The sequence below is a fragment of the Cyanistes caeruleus genome, chromosome 3 (genome assembly GCF_971803275.1).
Source record: "Cyanistes caeruleus chromosome 3, bCyaCae1.hap1.1, whole genome shotgun sequence".
NCBI lineage: Eukaryota > Metazoa > Chordata > Aves > Passeriformes > Paridae > Cyanistes > Cyanistes caeruleus.
In genome coordinates this window covers 52,347,247-52,374,994 of record NC_141703.1, presented here as the reverse complement: position 1 = coordinate 52,374,994, position 27,748 = coordinate 52,347,247, and the positions used below count along the sequence as shown (strand labels likewise).

The following is a 27,748-nucleotide window of genomic DNA, read 5'->3' as shown; positions in this document are numbered from 1 at the left end:
GCAGAGTGGGTTATTTTACTTTCTATCCTCTTTTTGCTTAAAAGCTTAGACATACCCTGAGCATTTTCTCTCAGTAATTATCTTGTCATTTTTGTTCTCAGAGGACTGGAACATCTAAAAACTCATTCATTAAAAATAGAATGTTTCCTGATAAAACCAGGGAATGAAAAGACTGACAGGGATAGAAAAAATGACACCAGAAATTCATTATTGTGATATAGGGTACACTAAAATAGTAGCAATACATAATATTTTATTTTCGAAAAAAAGAAAGGACTTTCCCCAAAGTCCTTAACAAATTAACAAATGTAGGATTAATGTCTGAAACCACCTTTTAAATTTATAAATCAGTTACATCAACACCTAGTTGTCTAGCTCTGTAGTGCTCTAACTGAATGTAATTAAATTTTCATTTAACATGGCTATTTGCTAAGTCACACTTCCTCTACTACCAGCTTAAATTGGTGTAGCCTCACTGCACACTTTAATTTATATTTTATAAACAGAAAGCATAATTAAATAATCTGATCTGTGTTTTGTTGCCATATCTTTCCCTGTATGTTGACTCACACCTCCAGTGGCTTATGATAATAATGGAACATAAGCATTTTTCACTTAAACCATAATAGAAGAGGATGTTAGAAGAATATTGCATTTGAAAACCATCTAGCCTACCCACAATCAAAAAAGTCAAGAAAGAAGCAAACATCTGCCTCCGAATATACCTGTAAAAGACCTTAACACCAGAATTAAACTGTTTAAAGTTAGAATATGATTCATAGTGTGATATTAGGCAATACTATGAAATTTCTTAGAGTGATGATTCAATTCTCTACTCCAAAAACACAGCTACTTTTTTAAAAAGTAGTAGCATTAATAAAAATAATTTATACTTGTTTAGAGTATTATGATAAAGAGAAACATACACAAAAGTCCTAACTTCAGATACTGGAATGATGAGAGTAAATGAAGTACTAAGATAGATGCCTCTGATAATATTGTATTATTAAAAAATTATTTCCTATTTGTCATATAGGCCTTTTTCAATATGTCATTTCTCTTTTATTAAATTAAATAGTGTTTTATAGTGAGAGAACAAATACCACACCCCTGGGAAGAAAAACAAAATAAGAAGTCAAAATGCTAAACTTTCTGATGAGGTTCTTCTACAGGAAAGTTCAGGAAGACTTAGAAGACATGTATGTGGTAATTCTCTGTGACTTTAAGAGAAAAACTTTAAAATACAATTGATGAAACCTAGAAATTCCCCAATGTTTGCATATCTCCTCCATCCTTACCTGAATCTTGTATGCCTACTGCAATATGCAAAGGTCTTGCTTTGCTAGTGGAATAAGGACAATTAAGGTCTGAGATGGCACATCATTATTTTTGGCATTATGCTTATAATGCAAAATTTTGCAAAACTAAGAGATTAGCTACTTGTTTAAAAATGTGTGGAAAGCCATCCAGCTCTGCTCAGTCTCTGCTCACAGAATTTCTGATTGGCTGAATGTCAATTGTTTGAATAGAAGCTCATGTGGGAGGAGGTTTATTTATATTCTTATAAAATATTAATATATCAACTTAGAAAGTACCGCTTCTATGTTGGTAACATGAAATATTTTACAATAAGAATCCTAGTACAATTGATTTGATTCTTACAAATATAACTCCTTTTATACATATTAAACTAGTAAATTATGATTTATTTATATATCAATGGAAATTGCAGATTTCTCCTTCCTTCACTGCAGAGATGACTAAAAAAACTTAAATGTATTTTTATTCACAATAAATAAAATAATTGCATGAACATTAGATTCAGCTAAGGACATCTAATGTGGAATAACTTCTGTTAAGAGAGAAAATTTCTTGCTTCTTTCTCTTCATCTTTTTCAATCCACATGTGAGAAGTAATAGGGAGGACTCTATGCTTGGTATATGTAAAGCACTCAAATTGCTCTAATAAACTGTGAAATCATTACTAAAGAATAAAAGGAAATAAAGTAGTAGTTCTTTGGCATACAATTTTCCTCATTCAGACTGGAAAATTTTTAGATAACTCGGAAAAGAGAGAAAGTTGACATCCATAATAACATAGGCTGTACCACCTTCGTGAAAATATGTTCGATAATATGCAGACAAACTAGGTTCTGAAATTTTATTCTGAAATCTTTATCTGAGCAAATGTGGCTGAAATCATAATTGTTAGGCACAGAAGTCCATCCAAAGTCAATGAAAACTGATGAAAAGCTGAAAGTCCCTGGCAATTTCTATGTCAGTTGATTAACTGACATGCATTTATTATAAGTGTAGTTCATCCTGTTAAAGTTCAGTGAACAAACGTGTAACGTCTCAGACCTCTTTACAGGAGTTTTTGGTAGATGAGTCATCATTAATATTCCTTAAGATAACATAGTTGCTTTCCTTTGTCATGCTCACAACACTATTTATACTGAAAATCTCTGAAGGAAGACAAAATAAGTGTTAATATATAATGTGAAAATCTGAAAGAAATGTGAATGACTGTTTCCTGTTTTATGTATTTATACATCAGCATTTAATATATTTATACATGTATATCTTTCATACATGTATCATGAAACAGGAAATTAGAAGTTGAAGATATGGGAAATATGGTATCAAAAATCTGAAAGAAATGTGCTTTAGAACACATTGAGCCAAAACCACTGCCTTCTTAGTGAGTAAATTAAAATAGAGTCTTTAACCTACAATATCACTATGACTAAGGAAAGCACTGTAATCAGGAAAAAGAATTTATATTATCTCAACTTGAAGAATGCCAGATTTCCATTGTTACTTATATTTAAATAGGTGACTATTCGTCTGGGGAGTCCATAAAAATTACAAACTAAATATTTAAATCTAGAATTTGTCTTCAGGTATTTCAGCCATGACTTTAATCCAAACTCTTCCTCATCCTCATCTGATCTTCCATTTTGAGAGAAGTAAGAAATACGGAAGTCCTGTAGAAAGTTGAACTAAGTACTCAATTTGGAATATTTTAATTTTGCCAGATATTCTCAATTTTGTAATTTAAAAAGGTATATTCTAGTGCAAGCTTATCTATGCACTCACAGAAAAATGTCAGATTATTGTTTCTGTTGACAAATAAAAATAAAATTATTAATAAATATTATTCATGTTGGACAGAATGACAAGAGATCTGCTTGAAAACCACCACTCAAGCTTTACACTGGAAGCTTTTGAAAGAATGAGGAATCAATTGCTTCATTTAGTAGTTAAACCACAAAATTATTATCAAAGGGATCTTTTTTTTCTGTGGTTTTTTGTTTTTCTTTTTGATAACAGAAATATATTATTTATTGATTTACTTTAAGTGATTTAAAGCATGCTGGACTCATTGTGGTGTCTGTCTGACTCATTCACAGTTCATTCCTGCAGCCACTATTCACTTAAAGAAATCTTGATTTATGGGTGACTTTGGCTTTAATGTGTATATTTTGGGCTGTTTTATGCTTGTAACAAGCATAACCTTGGACAGTTTGAAAATACACTATCTCTTGCATGAAAACTGTCTTCTTACCTTTTTACTCTGATTCTAAAATTACAGGGACTGTAAAGTATTTGATTCCTTTCTTTTCCATGAATAGAAAATTACTGCATCTATTTTCCATTCCTTAATTATTTATGAAAAAAATAAAAGTCAACAGCTTAAAATAAGCCTCTAAAATGGCAATAAACAGTTTCTTTAAAATAGGCATATAGTTAAATTCTGGTTTTCCAATGCAGAATCAAAAGTTCATAGACTTATCGTGGATATTAAACCAAGAGGGATCTATGAAATAACTTTCTCCTCAGATGCATGGAAATCAATTCTTGTCCTCTATTAGTCTGAGTTTTACAACATCTGAATTTAAATCATGGATAGACCTGTGGAGGCATAAAGACACAGATTCAGTCAGCACATTTCATGCATTTATTCTGGAATTCATTTGTTTTATCTTTAAATATTTACATAAGAGATGTGTATATTTGTCTTCCTGGATTTTTTTATGGTGAAGAGAGAAAAATAGGCACTTGCACAGAACAATTAATCTGAAAATGTTAAGTGTCTGCTTTATGATGAAGTGAATCATTCCTCTAGATGAGCCTATTTCTCTCCACTGATTATAAAGACAGTCTAAACATCTAACTCAGATGGAGAGATCTGCACCACAGATGCCTGTGTTTGATCAGATGATCTCATTTTCCAGGTGCTGCTTTCACAAAGTCTGTTCTCTACAGTCAGAGTTAAATTGTTAACTCTTAGAATAGTTCACATCTTAGTTTGACTTTTGGCCAGCATTTTCTTAGTACAGGTGGCTTGTAAATAAAAGTCAAAGATCATTTCTACCAAGCAATTTCATATGGACTACTAACATTTCCAGAGAGTAAAAGAGTTTGACACAGTGCACGTGCAACATTCTGCACTAATTCCGGTGTCAGAGAGTAATTATGAGCATGTTTAACTTACAGGATGTAATCCACATGGCAGGGGTTGCTACAAGCAACAATTCTGAACAAGTTATACACACAGAAATCATATCTCACTTTCTATATTGATCTCAGTCTAAATATTTTCATTCCACATAGTCACTATCAGTGCAAGCAGCCCTGATAATTTGGACAAATATTCTGTTGTTGCCATGTAAAAATTGTATTCCAGAGCTCCATTTAAATCTCTGTTTAGATCACATATACATTTGATCTAGTAATGGTCATATAATGAGAAAGTATAAAATGTGGCCACAGTTTTAATTTGGTATATCTTTCGTCTCTCCTTCTCCGGTCATTTAAGTGATTACAGCATTCTCAAAGCTTTCATTCAAATCACTTGCATACTCACAAGGACAGTTATGAAGTTTCCACAGCCCTGACTTTAATGCAGTCAAGCTCTCCTTTTAATTTGGGGATATTGTAGTGTTGATTTATAGATTGCTTCTGCAGAATCATATAATTAGAGAATATTTTGGGTTGAAAGGGGCCTTAAAGTTCCTTCTAGTTCCAGCTTCCCTGACATGGGCAGGGACACTTGCCACTACATCAGGCTGCAAAGCATCAACAGATCTTTGTTTTAATAGAAATACTGTAAGTGTGCTAATACTATACAACACTGATACAGGGAACTGTATTGAAACATGTTGGAATCATGAAATGATTCCAACAAAGCACACTTGAAAAACTGTGATTAGCAATGCTGGACACTGAAACAGCCACCACGTTTTAGGGGATAAAAAATAATGTGTGTGACACTTAAAAAAATGCAGGACACTGAAATATCACAGGATAAAACATATTCCCCATGACCCAGACTGCATGTAAGGCACTATTTTCTATTTATAGGTATCCTGAATTTCAATCATATTATCAGCTACCTGCTGAGTCTGGCAACATATCTAATTTCATGTTGAGCCACCTGACTGCTTTTTCTCTAAAAAACATTTTCCAGTGTTATTGTCAGTGACCTAGCAAAGGTTAGCCATAAATCTTTTTCTCAGCAAGGGTGCTGATAGTTTAAGAGCCTCCCTAATAAGCAATGCTGTATTTCTGAGTTTATAATCTGAACAGCATGAACTATCATGTCTTTCTTTTATTTAGATAGGGCTATGTAAATCTAACAGGTTAGTGAAAAAAATTGGAGATATTTTTCTGTATCGGTGTCTGATGGGCTCTTTGTTTTATTTGTGCAAATTCAGTCATGTTTTACTGTTACTGATGAATAGTCATTCATGCTACCTAGTCATACCATCTGCTTCACTGGCTTTTCTGAAAGTAAACTAGAATTGACTATACCTTATATAAATGCTCCTCTTATTTAAAAGAATGAAAATCAAACTTTTCAGTCATAAATTTGATATAATTTTTTTTCATTTATTTAAGAATATGCAAAATGGTTTCTTGGGATATAAAGCAATTTTTTAAACAAACAAACAAAAAAAAAAAAAAAAAAAAAACCACAAAAAACAAAACCCCTAGGGTTCATTTTCCTACACTTAGCTTAGTTTTCATATTTCTCACATTTCACTATATTAGACATTAAGGCAGTTTGTCCTCTCGTTTAAAATAATCATGCTTGCTAGGAATTGCTGCTTTTGTAAATCCACCAAATTATTTACAGACCAAGTTTTTGGGTTTTTTTTATCTGTCAGGAAACTATTCTTAACATACTTAAGTGGTGACCCTGATGATGAGTCAGATAATAAAATAACAGTGAAATTTTGAACCATCAAAGAAAAGCCTGTGCTAATGTATTTCTTAAAATGCTGTGGAGTTTTGACCACTTGTAGACTCCTGTGGGAGGAAAAGGGTTGGAAGTCCATTATCTTTTAATAATGTCCTTTCATGGTCATCAAATTTCTCAGACTTTAGTTGAAAACCAGTGTCTTTTATGGTCTCCTATTTGCCAAAAGACAGAATAGAATTCCTCCAAGCTCATAATCAAAAGAAAACAAATATTTGTCTATAGCTTTTTCAGGGTATAACATGTTCACATAATATTTCAAAGAAATGAAATAAAAATATGACATAAAAAATGATAAATATTACAAAAAAATAGAAATCTATTGCTTTCAGGTACGTAAAAGTAAATTTGGTGTCCACTGAGCTTTCAATTTTTCTTATAAAAGATAGCCTGAAACTGATATAATTGTAAATAAGACAAGGACCTGATATGATTTTGATTTTATTTCTGTCACAAAACTCTGAGTAATATATTAATTTAGAACAGAAAACATTGTAAAGGCTGTCTTCAAAAACACTGCTCCTGGAGAAAGTGAAGTGGAAAGATACAAAGCTTGACCATACCAAGCCTGTTATGGATAAATGAAAGCAGAAAATTTCAACATTCTATTGGCTAAATTTCATCCAATTCATAACCAGGTATGTGAACTACATTAAAGTACTCAATATGTTTTCTCATGAGGATATTAATGAATGATGTGTAAAATTCACATAAGGCATACATACCAAATTGCTCAGAAAGTGTAAGCAGTAAATGATAAGCAGACAATATGAAATAACATATAATCTTTTAGATGTAGATCTAAAATTTATGCTCTTCCTGTAGTACAAAGATATGATTTCTACTTAGGACTTACAGTAGTGTAACAAACCACAACAGTGGCTTTCTTGGCCATTGACTGTCATTATTCACATTATCCTCCCAGAGAGAATGAACAAATTGTAATTATATGGATTCAAATAGTTTCCAACTAAAAAAAAAAAAAAAGGTTTGTCTTTTTTTTTCCTATTATTATTATTTTTTTTCAACTATTTTTAAAACCAAAATATCTGAATGCACTATAGAAGGCAGATTCACCTGCACTTACTTTCTGTGCTCGTCACATACAGAATGCATCAAAAAGTGGAGACAGTGTTGATTAAATTTATGAATGTTCGAAAGATCATCAAATCTCCTCACTACAGCAACTGTGCCATAATACAAAATAGCAAGAGTTCTGAAACTTAAGGAAATGTTTGGATTTTATCTTTAAGAAAGCCTGAGGAGCCAAGTCTTCCCCCATGAATTCCAATCACAAAATTTCAGAAGTTTGGCTGTCTTGCTTCTTGTTACTACTCAAACTCCCATTTTCACGGAAACTGCTGTTGTACTGACTGAAAAATGGGATAAGGTGCTTTAACATAATTGCTACTTTACACCACCCTGTTTTGCTTTTATGTTCAAAATGGAGATTATTTCAAAGAACCATTTCCATATTCATCTTGCTGACATGAGTTTCTATGGAAACAGGAAAAAAGTAATAGCTGAGTCCCAGGAACTCCTGTTCAACTAAGTGACTGAACCTAAAAGAATTCTGCTCTGAGCAGAAAGAGAAAACCAATTCAAATTCTATTGTATAATGGCTAACAAGTTTTTGTTCGTGAATTATATGAAGAGAATGAAGAATTTTTTTGCACTGTGGTGCTCTGGAGAGTTTATTATCCATTAATTTTCACTTATACTATATAAAAGACATCAATCTGGGACATGTTTCTGATTAGAATTAAAAAAGAAAACCAAAAAAAAAACCACACATCAAAAAAACTCAAACCAAAAAGGCATAGGAAGTGTCTACACCGACCTTGCAAAGAAACTTCTAATTTTCTTTCTTCAGGGAATCATCTAGTTGCACAACACTTAGTGACTGAAATCTAGCATGGTACACTGAAAGTTAGGCAGTTACATTTTTCATTTCCAGGTTTCAGAAGAGAAAATCAAAAATATGGTTTCAATTAAATCTATAAATATACATTTATATATTTATACATAAATGACATTTGCTTCTTAGATTAATAGTAAAAATTATTTGTTTGAAGAGGTTTTTTTTTAATTTTGTAAGTTTATTTATAGTACAATACATTGAGTGCGTTAAAGATGCTCAAAACAGAACATGGCTGTAGTTCTGCTATAGTTAAATATTACATTTAAGTGTTACTCCATTTCTGATCTCAACTTCCCTGAAATGAGTTGAAAAATCTCTCATGGATAAACTTTAGCAACTCACTCCAGTCCTAAACCAGAATGACCCACAAGGACTCTACAAGTTTCATAGCCATCCATTTTGAAATATGATTTAGTGTAATATTATCATGGATTTACAGAATGGTTTGGAAGGCACCTTGAAGATCACCTGGTTCTAAACCTCTTGCTATGGGCAGAGATGTGACCCATTGGATCAGGTTTCTCAGAGCTGCATCCAACCTGGCCTTAAACACTTCCAGGGATGGGGCATGCACAACTTCTCTGTGCAACCTGTTCCAGTGCCTCATCACCCTCACAGTAAAGAATTTTTCCCTAAAACCTAGTCTAAACTTATTCTCTATCAGTTTAAAGCCATTTCCCCTTGTCCTATAGGTAGTTTCCTACTACCTAGCCTTGTAAAAAATTCCACTTATCTTTCTTATAGTTTCTCTTCAGTTGCTGGAAAACCACCATTAGGTGACTCCTAAGCCTTCTCCAGGCTCAAAAATTCCAGTTCTTTTGACCTTTCCTGACAGGAGACGTGCTACATCTCTCTGATTAACTTGGTGGCCCTCCTCTTGACTTTCTCCCACAGGTCCATGTCCTTCCTGTGCTGGCACCCCAGAGCTGGTGCAGCACTGCAGGTGGGGTGTCAGCAGAGCAGAGAGGAAGAATCCCCTCTCTGGCCCTGCTGCCCACACTGCTTTTGACACAGTTCAGGGTCCAATTGGCATTCTGGGCTACAAGTACACATTTCCATCCCATGTCCAGCCTCTCACCCACTGGCAATCTTCTCATCAACATGTTCTTTTTTTTTTTTTTTTTAATCATGCGTAAAGAGTGGCTTTAAAATACACATCATTAAAATATTCAGAACCATTTTTTTTCCAATCACATTGTCATTCAGTCTTAGGAAAACCTATAATTTTCAATCTTTGATTTTATACAGAAGTCTCTTCTATTTGTCAACTGTCTCTGTAGTGATATAGAGCAAACACAAACATATGTAATTATGTTATATATAAAGCTGTTCAAGGCATACTGATTTGCAGACAAAATCAAAACTAGATATGTGTGACTGAGAGCCCATCTGTGTATCCCTATGAATGGATTAGACAAGGGTGCAATTTTGTCCTTGTTTTTTTCTTTTTGTAATTGGCTAATATTTTAACAGCAGAAAGAATTAATATTTTTCTAAGTTAAATAAATTAAATTTATAGTTGTAATTTGTGTAAATTGTCAGAAAAACAGCAAAAGAAATAATATATACAATGGTATAAAGATTAATAAAAATTAGAGGTGAAATTGTGGCTAATAATTTCACTGGAAGAACTTACCTTGGTTTCTTTAGAGATAGTACTTTACTCAAGGAATATAAAGAAATGTTCTTATTCCAGAAATGTCTGTTGCTATTTATAACAAAACAGCAGCTCCATACCTCCTTTCTGAGAAACTAAGCCTACTCTACAGATTGGTGTTCTAGTATATAGTATATAAATAAGATTAATGAATAATTCAAGAGAATTACTAATACTTCTTGTGATATTGTTGTTTTAAAAGTGATTGTGTTTATTTTTTTATCTGAGAGAGTAGATGTGCAAAATGTGCACTAGGAGGACAGTGTTTAAGAAAAAGGGGATGGTACCAACTCATTTGACCTAAGATTTTCCTTTTGGGATTAATCTCAATGCAATGTCTGGAAGACATTTTCCATAATGACATGCAAGTGAAAGGTAGCTGGCCATCCTCATCATCTTTCATAAGCATTCTTTAATTAGCTGATTTGTTGTTATATAACTGGTCTTATTATACCTATTTTATGAACTGAGACCATTAAATCAATGGTATGGGAAGGTAATATGACTGCGTTAGCTTCAAATTAAAAATATCCCCTTTAAAAATAAGTAAGTAAGTAAGTGAATAAATAAATGAATAAAGCCCAGAATACAATAAAACTGTTTGCTCTTGAGGCAGAAGTTTACTCTGTCACATTGTAAGGATAATACTGGCACTCTCAACACAGTTGAAGAAATATTTCTTAGTGTCAGACCACACTAAGGATGAAATAATGCATGGGCTTGGTTTCAATATCTTGGTAAGTCAATGACTTCCCTGATTGAAATTTACTTCTTCATTTGCAATTTAGGGCTGAGATCCAGAAAGATCAAATAATTTTTTAAGTTCATGTGACTACTTTTCCAATGGTCATTCTGACCTACAACAGGAGGTCAAAAAATTGTATTCACAAGTTAAAGGGTAGCATGTCATCTGAGCACACTAAATGGAGCAACAGCATACTGAAAATACAGTGCAGAATTCAGTCTGAATTGCTGTCTGATTCCCCATACTTAAACTTTCATTTTTGCCAGGTCTTAGGACTGTCACATTCCAGCTTGTTCATACTGTCAGGGCATAGTGGGCATATTGGGCAATTTCTGCAGTCACAAAAGAAGCTGTAATTTTGTAACCTTACACATGAATGATAACTGGAAACATTGTCTATCATTCTCCCAGATGGAAGCAGGTAGAATTTGTCTGACTTACAGATGTTTAGTGTATGCGTCTATTTTTATGGACACTTATGTATACAGTTAATACAGTAGTCAATGTAAAGAAAGAGTGTATGAGACTTATTAGCATAGGTAGTTTTAGTCCAAAAAATGTGAGGATACAATTTGCAGATGATAGGGATTACTTCTTGCCTTTGTAAGGTGAGTTTTGTTCTTGGACACTTGCCATTGTGTAAAGGAAACCAGAAAAGACTAAAAGCAGAAAAAAGAAAAGGAGTGTCATGGACAGTTATAGATTAAATCAGTGTTGAATACATCCATAAAACAGTTATATCCAATGTCAGACTTCTTGGAGCACCCAATTTTCTAATTGCTCTCTGTGCCTTCAAGAAAGCTTTGTTAAATTTTACAGATTTTTTGCCATTTTCCTTTCTTGAGAAGAGCAGCTTTGTTTTAGTAAATGTAAGTTCCTGCTTGTGAACTTTCCACAGCTGAACAAGGAACTCATTCCCATTTTGTGTTTTCTCTGCATCAAGTATAAAGATTAAATTTTACCAGTAAATGTCACCCCATGACTGAGTGCAAATTTAGAGACAGTGTGATTGATCAGTGACTTTGACCTTAAGAAAGGATTTACAAATAGGTTTAAAAGACAGAGTGGACATAACTTGCACTTCTGACCTTGCAGAAGTGAATTTTTTTTAGGTTTGTAGCACTCAGACTGCACTAAATTCTGTCTCTATCATGCTGCTTCCGTGTCAGTCTCTCCAAGATTACAGAGTAGTTCTTACAAAGAAAATAGATTCTTACTATGTGCAAATAAAAAAAATGTTTCTTTCTGTAATATGCAAACTAGAAATATTTGTGCTGCTATCAACTACTCTGATGTTATATTTCTGTCTCTTTATACACCAAGGTGTTTCTGTACCTTTTTTCTCCCTATGTCTGCTTTGTTAGGAAGACTGTATCAATACAATCATTCAAGTAAAATCAAAACAAAATCTATTTATCCCAGAAGTTATATTGTAAAAATTATGCATGGTGTTCCAACTAACTGAATCAGATGCCATACTTTTAATTACTTTTAATTTTAAAACCTACAAAAATACCCCAGACCTCGTATTTCCTTTGAGAATAACATTTATTCTGGTGTGATTTCAGTTTGTTTTGGGAACAACTTCTACTACAAACTTAATATCATAACCCACACCCTTTTATTTTAGTCCTACTTCTTAAAAGGAACAACCAATAAAAAATAGTACTTAAAAAAATATATGTAGAATTAAAATTCCTAATACTTTTAGAAACTTAGAAATGTTACGAGCATAAGCTGCTTTAGCCTTTAAAAGCAGGAGGCTTAAACTCCAAATCAGTTTGAATTCTCAGAGACAATCTTTGTCTGTTAGAAAAAAAAAATGAACAGAGGCACAAACTAGATAACAGCCTTTTATGGGGTACAGAAATTAAAGTAACAGAATTACCTTTCAAAGAGATCTCCAGGGCTTTAATGTAAAAATAGCTATTATTTTATTAGACAAGGCTCTAATCCACAGTCTGTTCGGCTGTACTCCAGACTTCTATAAGATAATCAATGCCTTCACTGGAGAGTAGCGTGATTAAAAAAAAAAAAAAAAAAAAAAAAAAAAAAAAAAAAAAAAAAAAAAAAAAAATCTTTGGAGAAGCTAGGGAGCCATCTTGTGGTGATTTAATTTAACCCTCAAAAGAATTGAGTCTCGTTTGCATGAAATTGTTTAATTTTCAATTCAATGTAAGGTTCTGATTGCACATGCAGAAGCTTTTGGCTGGAAATGTATTTTTCCTTTTTTCCATACTTCTGCTCTGTTTAGACATCTATATCAAAGTATGTCTAGGAAAAAGGTGAATGGATAGAAAAAAGAATAAAACAGGCTGTGTTTCCACCAAATTTATTTTAAAAAGCTAATATAAGCCTATCACTGCCTATCACTGAATGATTTTTACCAGATGCCTTTTCTTCAGAAATATAGTATCCTTGAGGAAGACAATGCCATAAGTGAGAAAAAAAAGAAGTACTTTGGAATGAGAAATTTACAGATCATGTTTTTATATCACATACTTCAATGAATATTTTTATTTTTTTCTTGTCATGCAAACACAGTAACTTATCTGCATGGGAAGAACTCAATAAAAAGTTGAATTTGTTTGTATACTTAGGTTAAATTGCTGAGGACTACACAAAGGATTAGAGTTAGGAGACTTAGATTATTTTATGGAATGGCCTTTACAAATATACAGAGAAATTTTTCTAGGAATTCTAAAAGCAACTGGATAAAGATGAAAAATGTACATAGCTACTGCATTAGAGAAATCATCTCTGCCTCAGCTGAAATGAAATAATTCAATATCACTTCCTTATAATATATTTGGCTTGCTCCCTCCTTGAGAAGACTAATTTAGTAGTATCTAGGTTTGCATTTACTAGTCTAGATAAGCAGCAATTAACTTCATGAATCAACATGCATGTCAGCACTTTCAGTGCAAGTATTGCACCGAGAATTTTTATTATATTTGTAAGTTACATAAGGGCAATAGTTTTTCCCAGGTATTATTTCCTTGTATCTTAAATCCAAGAAAAACATCTTGAACAATATTACAGAAGAGATAAAAGCTGTTTTTCAGCCACTGCATTCCTATGAAACAATAAGCTCTTGAGTGTGTGGCCATCAAAATGTGCTTTGCATCCAAGGATAAGCATAGTACTTGTTTGTGTTGGTTTTCTGCTCTACCTGTACCCTGTTTGTGCTTACTGCTGCTCTTCTTTGTCCTTCCATTTCTTGTGCTTCTTACATCTACCTGTAAGCTTCCCTAAGTAAAGGCAGTATCAGTGCCTGTGGTAAGGGGTCAAATCAAACCAAAATCGTCACAGAGAGTTTATCCAGGAACCAGGACAATTAATGTTGGCATTTTTATTCCCTTCCATTTTCTCCTCTCAGTACAATTTGTAGCATTTCCTGATTTCACATATTTTCAACTTTTGTCCTGGTTAAAATAACCAATTCAAATTTTCTGCCTACATAGTCAAGTGGGCTTATTATTTAAATCTATATTCAAATCTGCTAAGCCATTCCAGAGTTTCCACAAGTACAAATTCTGCTCACCTTTTCTGCGTGAATTTCATCCACACAATTTAAATTTGAATCATTCTAAACCTCACTTCACCGTCAGAACAGGTTTTGCATGAGGTCACCTATTTAGATATTTTAGTTTTTCTTCCTAACATACTAAGACAGTCTGAAATACTGTTCCTTTGGTTAATACATATTGTGATGCATAAAGTAAACTGCACATAAGGGCAAATTAATATTTCTTTCCCCATCGTGACAAACTTGCTTGCCTCATTTATTTATTTATTCCAAACTTCTTGGAGAAACATTCTACTGATTCTTTACAAATTACATGCCAGATATAGACCATATTCAGTTTGTCTAGTGCTCTGTCTGAATTACACATTGGAGGTAGTGAAGATGTGAAAATTAGAATAAGTAAAGTACATGTGATGGAATCTGAAATTATTTGCAGTCTCTAGATCCAGATAGCCTTCCTCTCACATGAGCTATAGTAACTAAAGATGCTTCAGAAACCTAATGCAAGGGATCAGAACCTTCAGCTATGCTGTAGTGTACTTTGAGGAGGTGGTATACACACATTTTATCCTTTATAGGCAGAAGACACTGATGAAAGTCTGTGGGAAGGATATCTGTTTTGCCTGAATGACTAACGATTAGTCATTAGATGCACAGAACTTTTGAATAAGCAATCCTCAGGTGTAAGTCAGCTATCAGATTTTATTTCATTATCATATTAACGTTCAAGTATCCCTGCCCCTGAAATATAAATGACTGAGTTCATCCCCTTTCTCACCCATCAGATGAATAGTATTTACAGTAAGAATATTGCTTCCTGGCCTGATTAAGTTGAAATAGATGAGAAAATATTTTAACAAACCGTATCTTTTTGAATATTAAGACATTTCTGTGTAGTTTCCATGCAGAAAAAATAAACAAGTGCAATCTAAAATGAAAAACAACATCACATTTGAAGGCCTTTGTAGTAATAGCAATAATTAAGAGAAGTGTAGAGGACAAGGACAGATGTTGGGAAGAGCTGACTAGAAGATAGCAGAAACAGAAAAGAAGAAATATCTGCATATGTGGATAGATAGACATGGACTGATAGCACATCAGGAGTTAACATGAAGAAATGTAAAGACAAAGAAGCTTATGGCTACCTATGAGAATAAGAAAGAGAGAAAGAAGCTGAAAGCTATAGAAAGAAAAAAAATAAAAAGGAGCAAGCAAATGACATGAGAAAGATAGAGATAACGTTTATTAATGGACATGAAAAAACAGTCAGTGAAAAATGTTTGTAAATGCAAACACTATGGAATGACATACAAATGTGGGCACCAAGGTGAACAGCTAAAATACTGAATGAGAATGATGCCTAACATTTTTATATATTTTTCATATATTTATAGCTTTGTAGAATGATAATACATGGCCATAGCTCCTGTACTTTTCTTACCCCTTTCCCCCTAAATCTTAGAACAATAAACTGACCTTCTAAACACATTCCTGAAATATGATTTAGTCATATTCTAAGTAGGAGACTTACAGTAAGATGAATAAGTGGGGCAGACAACCCCTTGGACCAACTCCAAGGGGCTGACCCAGGGGTGGGTTACTGGAGCAACTGAATCTCCTATTTGATGTACCTGTTATATATCCTAATTGATTAACCTTATAAAATTGTAGAAATCTGGTGCTGGGTGTGCCCATCAACACCAGATCAACTGGAAGCTTCCAACAAAGGTCCGCCTTTGACTTTAGTATTCCAACACTGTTGCAGGGTTTTTTTTCTCTTTTGATTACACACAATATGAAAATATCATTAACATAGCATTTGTAAGACAGTAAAATGGTATTTGATTTGAAATAAACATTATGTAACATTACCTAGATTACTGATCTCTGCAGGTGCACTGAGATGAGGATATCAGTCTTTAAAACAATTTGTATTATTGAAGTGTTTCTTTCTCTCAGGTGCCTGTTGAAATCTCTACCTTTTTTTAAGCTTTAGTTTCTGATTAATTTGTCTTATTTCTACTTTACAGTCGTAATTATACATTCCCTTGGGAAAAAATGTCCCTATTATGTATCAAAAACACAATCTGTCACAATTTGGCACAGTTGCCAGTCTTTGCTTAAGGGAAGGCCAGGAATGGAATATTGAGGGTTTGCAGGTCAAGACAGAGATGAATTGACGAAAGACTGTGGGGGAACTTGCTCAGTGTTTCTTGCAGTATACCTAATTCTGACTAATACTAGCACTTGAGGCTGTGATCCTGCAACAATTATTCATTTTATAAACATTGAACTTAGCCCAAATTTAGAATTGACTATTAACTATTGAAGCTGCAAGAGGCTATCGTGTGTTTTGATTCTGATCATGACAGGGATTCTCCCACAGGACCACACACCTTCAAATTAAAAGTATGTCACATAATGGTTAGCTGTTTATAACATTCTACAGATGCTGATGGCTGTGACAAGGTAACCACTACTTAGATTAACACAATGTTGTTATATATAAATATTTTTCATAACCTCAGCATACACAATAATAATTCAAACCACTACACATGCTGAAGCCCTGCTTTCCAGGAAGTGGATGGACATTAATGGCTGATAGAAAGTAGAGAATGAAATCTTTGGCATCTCTCATCTTTGCTTGCATGTATGACCTTTCACATTTGGTTATCTCAACCTACATGTTACTTTTGCATCTTATTTTCTTCAGCCATCAGCCTGCAGTGGGAGTGACAGAGTGGCTTGGTAGGCACCTGGCAACCAGATAAGATCAGCCCACCACAAGTCTAGAGCACATGCCTTATGAGGAGTGACTGAAGGTCTTTTCCAGCCTACATGATTTAATGATTTATCTCAGAAAATCCAGATATTCGTAACTGTGCCATTCAAAATATAGAACTTAGCACTTTTTTCATTATATAAGATCTTCCATTAATCAAGATTGAAACAAAAATTAGAGAAATTATGACTTCAATACATTTTTCCTAAGATTATTATTCATATTGAGTTAATTATCCATACTGTTCATTTTTATGGAGTTTTTTTCATTAAAATTGTTGTCCATTTTTCTTATTTACGTAATATCTGATATAAAACATTTCTAGTGACTTCTAGATGTGGTTGAAAAATCTGTAATTTATCCCATGAATCATAATGACTATAATGAGAACTTTCAAAATATAGGTACTTTGAGTACTCTGGTATTTGAATAAGCATGGAGATAAATTTTATTTATCAATAAAATAAATGCTTGCATCCACAGATTCAAAAAGAAATATGAGTTTTCAGCAAAATCTATAAAAACTAATTTTTAAATTTTTGGTGGGCTACAATATTTTCTGTGATTCTTACTGAACTGTTGTTCAGCAACTGCCATGACAACACTGCCACGCTCTTAAACATGATAAGGCAAAGCCATTATGACATAGCAACAAACTGAATAATACAATTATGATCCTATTAGGAATATGCATAATTTGTTACTTTAGAAACACAAAATATCTAGCAGGGAAGTGATAGGATCAAAGTACATTTAAAAGGAAGTTGAAACTTTTTCATGTTTCACAGGAAAAGCAAAGGAGAGGAAAAGAAACAACAAACCTTTTGCTAGTATCAAACTTAAGGTTGCAATGAGGTACATGGGACTAAGGAACTTATAAAGACAGATCAGCATTAAATTTAATTGTTACGATTCTCCCGAGAAACATGTATCATTTATATATATATGAAAACGAGATTTATTTTTTGCTATTCAATATTGCATTTTAGAAAGAGGTATCTCCTAAACTACTTTTGTGTTCTTGTTTGTTGTGACCATTCTCCACTTTTGAGTCAAAATTACTGTACCAAAACCAGAAGATTCCTAAAAGAGATTACCTAACAGAGAAGATTAGAAGTTACTATTTATGAGATATGAGGTTCAAAGTGGAATTATTTTTTATTTTTATTCCTTTTCTGTATAAATGTGTTGGTTTTGTGTTGGTTAATATTTGCTGAGGAGGGAAGAAGCTACCCACGGAAATGATTTTTATAGGAGGCAGCTGCTAAGAGCTTCCTCTGTTCTTAGCAAAAACCAATATCTGGCTAGCTCTGAGAATTGACAACCTATTAAACCATTTAGAAGCTCAGTCTGCCTCTGTGAAATCCATGTTTTAAAGACGGGTAAGCTCAGGAAACCTCTCTTGCTTCTGGCCTTTAAAGGTAACCAAGCACTGGTTGCGTAGGCCCCAGCAGTGGCTGAGCGGGGGGCAGGAGGCTGCAAGGCTCCAGCTGAAGCTGGGCCGGGCCATAGCTCCTAACATCTCACTGACACTAAATCCTGACCCCACTGCTGGCCTGCACCAACCTGGGGTCCACTGGGTCCTGGGAGTGGCTCCAGGCCAGGCCAGAACCCTCCACTGTGGCCTATTCCCCCAGCAGCTGCAGGGCAGAGAGAGGAGCCCAGCATGGCCTGAAATCCATCACTGTGACTGGTGTGGCCACTGCCTGCAGAAACCATCATGACCATCTGCAGGCCTGGGTGAGATATTAACTCTTCACTGCACAGATGAGACGTGCAGACCTCGATCCTCCCCTTGGGTGAGAGAAAAGGACAGAGTGAGGACACGTAGAAGACAACATGAAGACACCAAGGTAAGTAAAGAAGTAGTCAAATCCCAGATGGAAAGTGAATGAGGAGATTCCCTAGTATTGGGCTGAAAATTATTTTGGTAAGGCCATGGAGATGGACTGTGATACACTGGAATATCCCCTTTAATTCATGAGAAAGTATGGGAGGATGGAGTGTTCAAACTGTAAATGTGAGCAGAGGGATCCATTGATTAAGTAAAGTAGATGTTGCAGTAGCTGTGATCCCATGAAAAGCTTGAACAGAGAGAGAGACATGAGAGTCATAAAGACCCTTTGCTCCCAGGGGGAGATGAAGACCTCTGTTCCCAGAGATAAAGATGATTGCAGAGGTAGATGAAGAGAGACTTTGTTTTTGAACAGCTATATTTAAAAATGGAACCACATAAATTGACATGGCACATCAACTCAGCTGTGAGAAAGCTGTGAAAATGTGAGGAGCTTCACATTTGCAGATTTTTTTCCCAGGCAGCTGCTATTCACTTCAGTGGAAGTGAAAGGCCAGGAGAGAACAGTTTCATGTGGAGAATTCTCCATGGCATGACAAGAGAAAGCTCGTCTCCCTACAAGAACTAATGAAAGACTATTGTAGAGGTAATAACTGATTGAAAAACCCAGGTTTTGTCTTTACAATGTCAGTTGGGACAGAAAAGAAGTTGGACAGGGGGAGGAAAAGTGTTCTGAAGGTTTTATTCTTATTATTAATTTAGTCCTGTTAGTAAAGTTTTTCTTTATGCCTTTTAAGTTTTGAGTCTGTTTGCCCTCCTTCTAATTCATATCTCAGAGCAGGAAACAAATAAATAATTCTAGTAGGTGCACTGATGATTTTAGCCAGTGCTAAACCTACTACATTATTTGGTGCATTGGCGAGGAAACTCAGATTGGCAAACCTAAACCACTACATGAAATTGGTGTTTCCACTTGGTTTCGGACTGAAATCACCACAATAATAAGAAAGGCTTCAAAGAATTTCAGTAGGGATGAAACATAAAAGCTGTAATTCAACTGAATTCAGGACGTCTCTCAATCCAGTTTGAAAAATGACAGGATAAAGAAATACATCAGCTCCACTGGAATTGAGAACTAATGCATTTTTTTATTTAAATTAATTAGTTCTGTGATACCATGATAATTATATAGAATAAAAATATGTATTCACTTATTAATCATCAGTTTTAAAAATTGGTAGAAAAACTGAATTATGATAGACTATGGATGTAGAGATTTCACTGTTCATGTGTTTTATATTCAAACTAATTTAATCTATTCTCAAAGAGGCCTTTTTGCTGTATAGAGGCCTGCTAGTTTCTGCATGTATCTTTTTACTGCCACTTCATCTACACTAAACAAAAAAATCACAATGTACTATTTGATCATAGAAAAAGAGAAAACCTATTAAAAAATCCATAACTAAATATTTTTTTCCAAATGTTGTCCTTTGGTGCAAACAACAAAAAGAGGTGCCAAGTTTTTATTAAGGTTTTCCATAGGGGAAAATTCTCTAGAAACAAATGAATCAATTTATTATTATACTTGTGAAACTGCAAGTGATATCAATAGTAGTTACACAGCTTTCAGCAGGACAATAGAAATGGAAATTCAGACTCTTGTTTTTATGATTTCTACTTTATGATACTTGATTGTTGGTTTCTGTGTGATCTTCATCATCACATTCCTACAGGGATTTTGCAAAACAGGAAGTACAGTGGGTCATGACCCAGGCCAGTGTGAATACCAATCCCTTCAGAAGCATTCACTAATTTTGTAAATATTGATTTTGTATGCTCAAATCAAAGCCAGCTTAAAGAATGGACTGAAAACTCCTGAGTGTTTATACAAATTAATTCATATTACTTTAAAACTCAGGAAGCAGAATGATAAAGTTTGGAATATTTTACATATATTCTCTGTAAGAAAACTGTTTTAAGGTGGGGGTTTTGTTGACTGATATTTTTGTTTGTTCATTTGGTTTTATTTCTGGTTTATTTTTGCCATTTTATAAGGTAGAATGCTTATGATATTCGGATAATGCCCAATAATCATCACAATTCTCCTTGACTCCATGTTCCACATGTAAAAGATCAAGCATCAAAACTACCTGAAACAAAATTTAGCCAGTGGCTTTTGAGAACTTCAGGTCATTTCTCTGTAGGATTGTGAGAAGCGAGCTGTTAAAAGACTAAGCAAAGGATTGCCCAGTGACTCAGAAACACTTTCAATTGCCATTTGCAGGCAAAGACAGAATTTGCTAGAGTCTTTTGGCTGCAAACATTGATGTATCACTGCTCCTACTGTCTTTGGCATCAGTCTGAAGCAAAAATCTTTCAACATCTCATTCACATCTTACCTCTAAGAAAAAAACAAATATTATTGCTAGAAGCCTGGAGAGCAGAAGGCTAAGGGGAGATGTTACTACTCTCTACATCCCATGAAAGGATGTTGTTGTGAGGTGAGGTCAGTCTCTTCTCCCAAGTCACAAGCAGCACAATGAGAGGAAATGACCTCATGTTTCACCAGATTATGTTTACTTTAGATTTTAGGCAACAAAATCTTCAAGGAAAGGGTTGTAAAGCCTTGGAACAGAATGGTCAGGGAAGTGATAAAGGCACCATCTTTGGAAGTGTTCCAAAAACATGGATATGGCACTGGAGGACTTGCTTCAGTGATGGTGGTGGTGGTACACTTATGGTTGGATATGGTGATCTTCTGGGTCTTTTCAACCTTAATGATTCTATGATTCCATGAAGCATAGAATGAAGCCCCAAAAGAATATGATGGTAACTTCTCTCTAATATTTTCTTTTTTCTCTTTTCCCTCTGTATTGCTCCCAGAATACAATGTCAAAGATCTAATTGAGAAAAGACATAAAAAACTTTGAAACAGTGACAGAGGAAAAACTTTATTAAATCAAGATCAAGAATAGTGTAATAGTAAAAATCACATTCTTACCCTGTGTGCTCATCTGCTAAAAATATACATACAACCATCTTTTTTTGTGTTTTTATGTTGTATATTATTTGGTCAACTGGTAGGTTATGCTGTTAGGAACCCTAGCACCAGACTTCTTTTTTGTTCGAATTGTTGTATTGGTAGCAGCCCCAAAGAGGATTGATTTTCTCCACCACTGTTGAGAAGCTTCTCTTCATGCTAACCAAGACAGTTCATTTTGTACCTTTCAAGACAGGCACTTCCATGAGTTCGTTCAATATTAATTCCACATAGGGCACATAATGTTATCTGAAAACACAACAAAGGGGTCTCTTCAAGAATACAATCCCCCTCCACCTATCTCTCCTTCACATAAATCTATGTCAAAATTATTGGAAGTTTTATTAACTTCCTTTTTAAGCATTCTTATGGTCTTTAAATACCACTTCATTTTGTGAAAAGCCACATTGAAAGTTGTCATGGGAAGTACACAATTTGTTAAACTGGTAGGTGCTTACCTATCAAAAAAAAGATTGGGCTGAAGAAAGAATTTTCTTATTTTCATGCAGTTGGGCAAATAAGACAAAAAAACATGAGTCCAAATCTTTTTCTTTTTTATATCAAACACTGTAAATTTTTAAAACAGAATATCTAAATTGAAATATTATAATCAGGTTTTATTCCAAGTAGCTTTTTTTGCTCAGTAAAAGAGAGCAGAGAATTAAGGACCTCGGAGTATTTTTAAACCAAAATGAAATTACATATCTGAGGTCTTGCTGTGAGGAGAACAACAGTGAGAGATGATACATGAGGAAATGGAAGTGAGAGGTATATTATTGTGACAATTAATGCTGATCAGAGGAAATAGCTGGTAAGAATGAAAGTGAGACTGAATGGATCATGGCTAGGCAAAGCAAGTTCAAGGGCTTTGGCTGACTGAAATCAAGATGTTGTGTGAGACTTCGATTAGTGTAAGCTCAAAAAATGTTATAAGCATACCAGGTTATGCAGAGATGATAAAGTAGCAAATACCTATGAAAAGAAATGGTTTGCTGGGAAAAAAAAGAAGTATTTCCAGGTAGTAAAAAATAAACAAACAAACAAACAAACAAACAAAAGAGTAAGAAAAGCCCCTAGTTTTTACAAATGTACTTAAAATTATTGCAACCCCCAGTGAATAACTGTTAATATTGGATGACATACACCATCATTTTTAGCTTTTCTTCTTTGGCTAGACAGTATATCCAGAGACAACTCAAAATGCAATTGTTGTAACAATTGTGCATAACAATAACATAGTGTGCAAGACAGTGGAATTCGGCATAAAAATCATACATAGCTCTTGGTTGAGTATTAGTCTTTTCTCAAGCACATATATAATTGGTAATTTCAAATAAGAAAAACATTTATATGACTTTAAACAAACACACATGTAAAGGTTGTTTCACAACATTAACAATAAAAATACAGATAAAATTATTTCTTAATCATTTTATTACAGTTGTGTTCAAGGGCCTGTGCACCTTCAGAGACACTACATTTTTTCAAACAACCAGTCAATGCTCATATACTTGCTCCCTTAGACATTTAACAGAGGTTTTAGCAGAAGTTATTAGCAGCATATTTTACATACCTAGGTCTCATCACTGGTTATACACTGGTTACACAGTTACTGGCAGTCCTGACTCCTTCAACTGCCTTCAGATAGGCAGAGTAAACCAGAACCTCAGGGCAGTATTAACACTCTTCAGCCACTTATATATTTACCAAATCTCCTGCTGTGCTCTTGCTAAATTGGAGAATAGGTAGAAATTTCCCAGGGGCTGTTTCCAGCTAAGTAGGGCAGTTGCATGTATATGTACCTTAACTACATTTGTCTTGGGTTGCAGAGTCTGGGTTTTGCTGAGGTGAAGATTGTAAAGGAAGTGTTTTTTCCCTGCTAGGAAGGACAGTTTGCTGTTAGTTATTACTGTAGAATGTAAAAAAAAAAAAAAAAAAATAAAGACTGGAATACCAAAATTGTCTTCACTTAGGTATTTTGTGTGCATTGTCACATCCTTCGTTATTCATCTGTTCTTTAAACTACTTTAAATATCAACCTTTTTGGTTTTGCATATCATAATTAAAATTTTGTATTTCCAATCACTTTTCTTCATCCACCTTGAAACCCATGTGTTTCTTTCTGAAATATGCTAACCAGAAGTTAATGCACTAGTCCTTGTGAGTGCATAAAATTGAGTTTTATAATCCTTAGTTTTGTTTTCTACTTTTATCTTTTTCATTTATCTGTTCTTTGATAACCAGTATATCTTAGGCAAATGCTTATTTTGGACATGTACAACATGGTTTTTTAATATTGTGGTTTCATATGCCTTATTTAGGCCTGGAATAAGGGAGAAGGAGCTTGCATGTTTGTTATTGTACGTATAATTTTTGTATGATTTGCATAATTTTGTTTCATTCTAAACCATATTTTCTGGACTTTGGCATCCTTACAGAAGTCAATAAGCACAAGGGAATGGAACAGTTTCCGAATATTCACATCCACACTATGTTGATATACATCTGAACTAGATTGTAATATTATCAATGAAGAGCTCATGTCATCACAAAACAGATGTGTAAAAATATACCGTGAATCAATTTGCATAAAGGAAAATTGTCCTCTATATTTGTACAAACAGCAACACCAAAGCTACCAAAAATTCCTCAAGCTACCGAACAAGGCTCTAAGTAGTCCCTGATTCCTTCTGAGCTATCTTTTGTAGCCTGGATTAAACTACAGATGTGATGTTATGAAGAAGGAACAGCTTCAGAAACATTTACTTATACATACAGACCCACTGACTTCAACTCCTTCACTTTTTAACTTCAGCCATAGATCAAAATGTTCCCTTAGGCTGGGTCTTCATCATGGAATTAACAACATGCGAACACAAAAGTCTTTCAAATTCACATAACAATAGTAGTTCTGTCCTCATGGTTGTGGAAGGATATTCTCTGTTTAAAAGCCTTGCTATGCAGGTTTTTTACCATGGTTTGTTTGTTCATGTAGCCTTATAGATTAGTAAATTAATAATATGTTCCATTTAGAAGCACGATTGATTATTGTTGACTCTTGTTTTCTGGCCTGTGTTCTACATACCTGTAAATCATAAAAAAACTTATTTTGACTGATGAGCAGCCCTCTAAAAACTACAGTATTGTTGGATTATCCTCAGTATAAATAATGAAGACTTAGACTCTAAGAGATTCATATCATATCAAGTCTTCACCTTCATCTGTCCTAGACTATTATTGTATTCTGAACAAAATATAGAATAAAACTACAGTGAACAGAGGTACATAATCATACATAAGGTATAGCTTTATTTTTGTGTTTTAGTCTCCTAAGGACTTATCCCTCAAGTATTCCTGAACTGAGTACAGACTCTGTTGTGGGGTTTGGGTTTTGGGAAGTTGTTTATTTGTTTTAAAATTATTTTCCTTGCTTGCCATTTAAAAAAAAAATCTGTTGGGAGAATCCAGGTGCTAATCAAGATTTTATGAAATTGTTTTCATGGAATAATTTCAATGGATGTTATATGATAACTGCCACTCTAATATTAGCATTAGCAGCAGGAAAAATTGACAGAAATCACTGGCCCTAGTCCAAGATGAACCTGTTTCCTACCCGAACAAGCAGAATTGTAATATTTTTTTTCTCCCTTAACATTAATGTACGTTTGTAGCAGTAAGCACTAAAAAAATAAAAGGAACCCTGTTTTTAAGATCAAGTCAGAACAAGTATGAATGGTTTCAAGTGGTAACTTCCTGCTTACAGAAGAACAAAGTTAGCAAAACATTATTTCCTAAGTTTCATACAGTAGTCTCTCTACCTTTGGAGAGACAAAGTAACACATTTCAATGGAAATGTTTTTCTGGACCTAGGGCTCTATCTCAGAAAAGAAGGACAATAAGACACCTTTGCACTTCTCTAGTCCTGATGCAGGGCTAACGCTGGTCTTCTTTGCACATAGTATTTTTAAATTTTTTTGCAAACTTCAGTGACCTTTCTGGTGTACATCAACTGTGAGTTGCAAACACACAAATTCATTTCCTTTCCCAGGTCACATAACTAAGTCTCACAAGGGGATTGCTATAGAAAATATTTAGATATTTAGAGCACTATGTAGCCACAATATTTCACCTTATTTGTCAGGTTTCAATATGTAAGAAATTTTCATGAAACATAAGATATATTTATATAGGTAGAATTTTATGGAAGTACTTTAAAATCAAAGACTGCTTATATAAAGGTCTGTGATGACACCTGAGAAGCACAGATGATGTACTTTAGATAGTTATGCTTTTCTGAATTAGAGGAAAACTTGTGGCTGGTAAAGACAAGAAGCTTGATATTTTATAGTTATTTTTGAAAACCCAAAAGAAGAATGCATTCTTAATCTCTTTCATTTCACAGAGAACATGAATTGGAAAAGCGTTTTTGTTTATGGATACATCTTCTTTACAAATTATTTTCGCTGAAACACTGGAATCATTCTTACATATATGAGAATATACCTTCAAGATTTGATGTGATACTCACTTTTCTCTGAAAATTAATGGATAGCTGAGGGACTGGGAAACCCTGGAGAATTTACAGGATACAGATTAGATTTACCTTCTTTCTGAGTCATCTGTTGGAAACTTGGTGCACAGTCACCAGTGTAGGCTTTTTCCTGTGAACCAGCACCCGCCTCTGCATCCTGTCTATCAGTGCACTGACTGCCATGTTAACCGTGTGTTTCAGATTTATACATGAAATTTGCATCAGTCCTGGTCATTGGTATCCTCTGGTGCTGGATAAGTGGGAAGCCAGCATAAGCTTGCTTTGCAAGATTCTCTGCTTAGCAGGAAATATCTCACACTGTCTGCTAGTTCCTGGCCTTGTTTCACTTTTCTTGTAATCACTGGTACTGCCACACACTGCTTCCCCCCATGCTGCTAGTCTGAAAACTTCTGATAGCAGACAAGAGAAATTAACATTTCCAAAATAAAATCCATAGAAAAAGCAAATTACCACTTACAATCTCTCCAGTGCAAGTGTTTCAGCTTTGTTTTTGCAGAGTAGGCTTTCTGCGTACTTTGTCTTTGCTATTAGATGTAAAATAGTCTACATTAAAATTTTCTGTCAGCATACCTACGCTGGCTGGGTCCATGAAACAAAAATCCTAGATGTTTGTTCATTGATAAACACAATTAATACTGCTTTGTTAGAGAAATTATTTTTTGAGGCACATAAATTATATTTTTTGACCTTTTCCTAAGAAACATTTATCCTATGCCAACTATTACTCTATCACCTTCCTGAACAATTCTCAGGAATATGGACAATTCTCTGCCAATTAGCCTCTTCCCAGGGGTATTCCCAAGCCTGCTTAATAGAACAGCTATAGCTAAAAAAAAAATAAAAATAAAAATAAAAATAAAAATAAAAATAAAAATAAAAATAAAAATAAAAATAAAAATAAAAATATATTCTTCGTGATTTAACTTTCATTTTTTTTGGTTTGTCTTCTGTTGGCATAGATCATGCAATCATTTGGGTTCTGCCAAAATGGCCAAAATAGCTAACATGGCAACAAACCCTTTCTAGAACTATGAAAAATCCAAATAAGAAACTCTTTACAATATAGCAGCAACATTTGCAGACATCCACTTTTATGTTTGAAGACATCATCCTTTCTTTGTGTGACAGCAGGGAAGTGCTTTTTGAACTGACAGTTAAAACCACCAGTAGCTATTGAGCAGGAATTAGAACAACAAATAAGAGTTTGCATTAATTGAGTTGTTTGTTTATAAGACCATGCCTTAAGAGCACAATAAGCACTGTGGAACATCTGGTCTTTCTAGGAGATTTGGCAATACTTACACCTTAAGAGTGCTTAGACAAAATAATTTTTTACTAGCAGTATTGTCTTTCTTTCTTATACCTGTTTATGTATTGAGTCAGACAGACCAATTATTAATTCCTTCTTTATTCCCTTTGGAAGTTTTCTTTCCTTGCTTGCAAAGTCTTTGTGAACATG

The 27,748-nt window shown here is 34.2% G+C and overlaps 2 long non-coding RNA genes across 2 annotated transcripts; one reads left to right on the top strand and one right to left on the bottom strand.

Annotated features, from left to right (window-relative positions):
• Positions 1-210: 210 nt before the first annotated feature.
• On the bottom strand, positions 211-18,606 carry LOC147654149 (uncharacterized). The gene is made up of 3 exons (XR_015284554.1): positions 18,469-18,606; positions 3,569-3,915; positions 211-2,465 (listed from the first exon to the last, which is right to left on the bottom strand). It is a non-coding gene; the product is annotated as an uncharacterized LOC147654149 (long non-coding RNA).
• Positions 18,337-22,795, top strand: LOC147654148 (uncharacterized). Its single transcript, XR_015284553.1, has 2 exons — positions 18,337-18,755; positions 19,218-22,795. It is a non-coding gene; the product is annotated as an uncharacterized LOC147654148 (long non-coding RNA).
• The last annotated feature ends 4,953 nt before the right edge of the window (positions 22,796-27,748 follow it).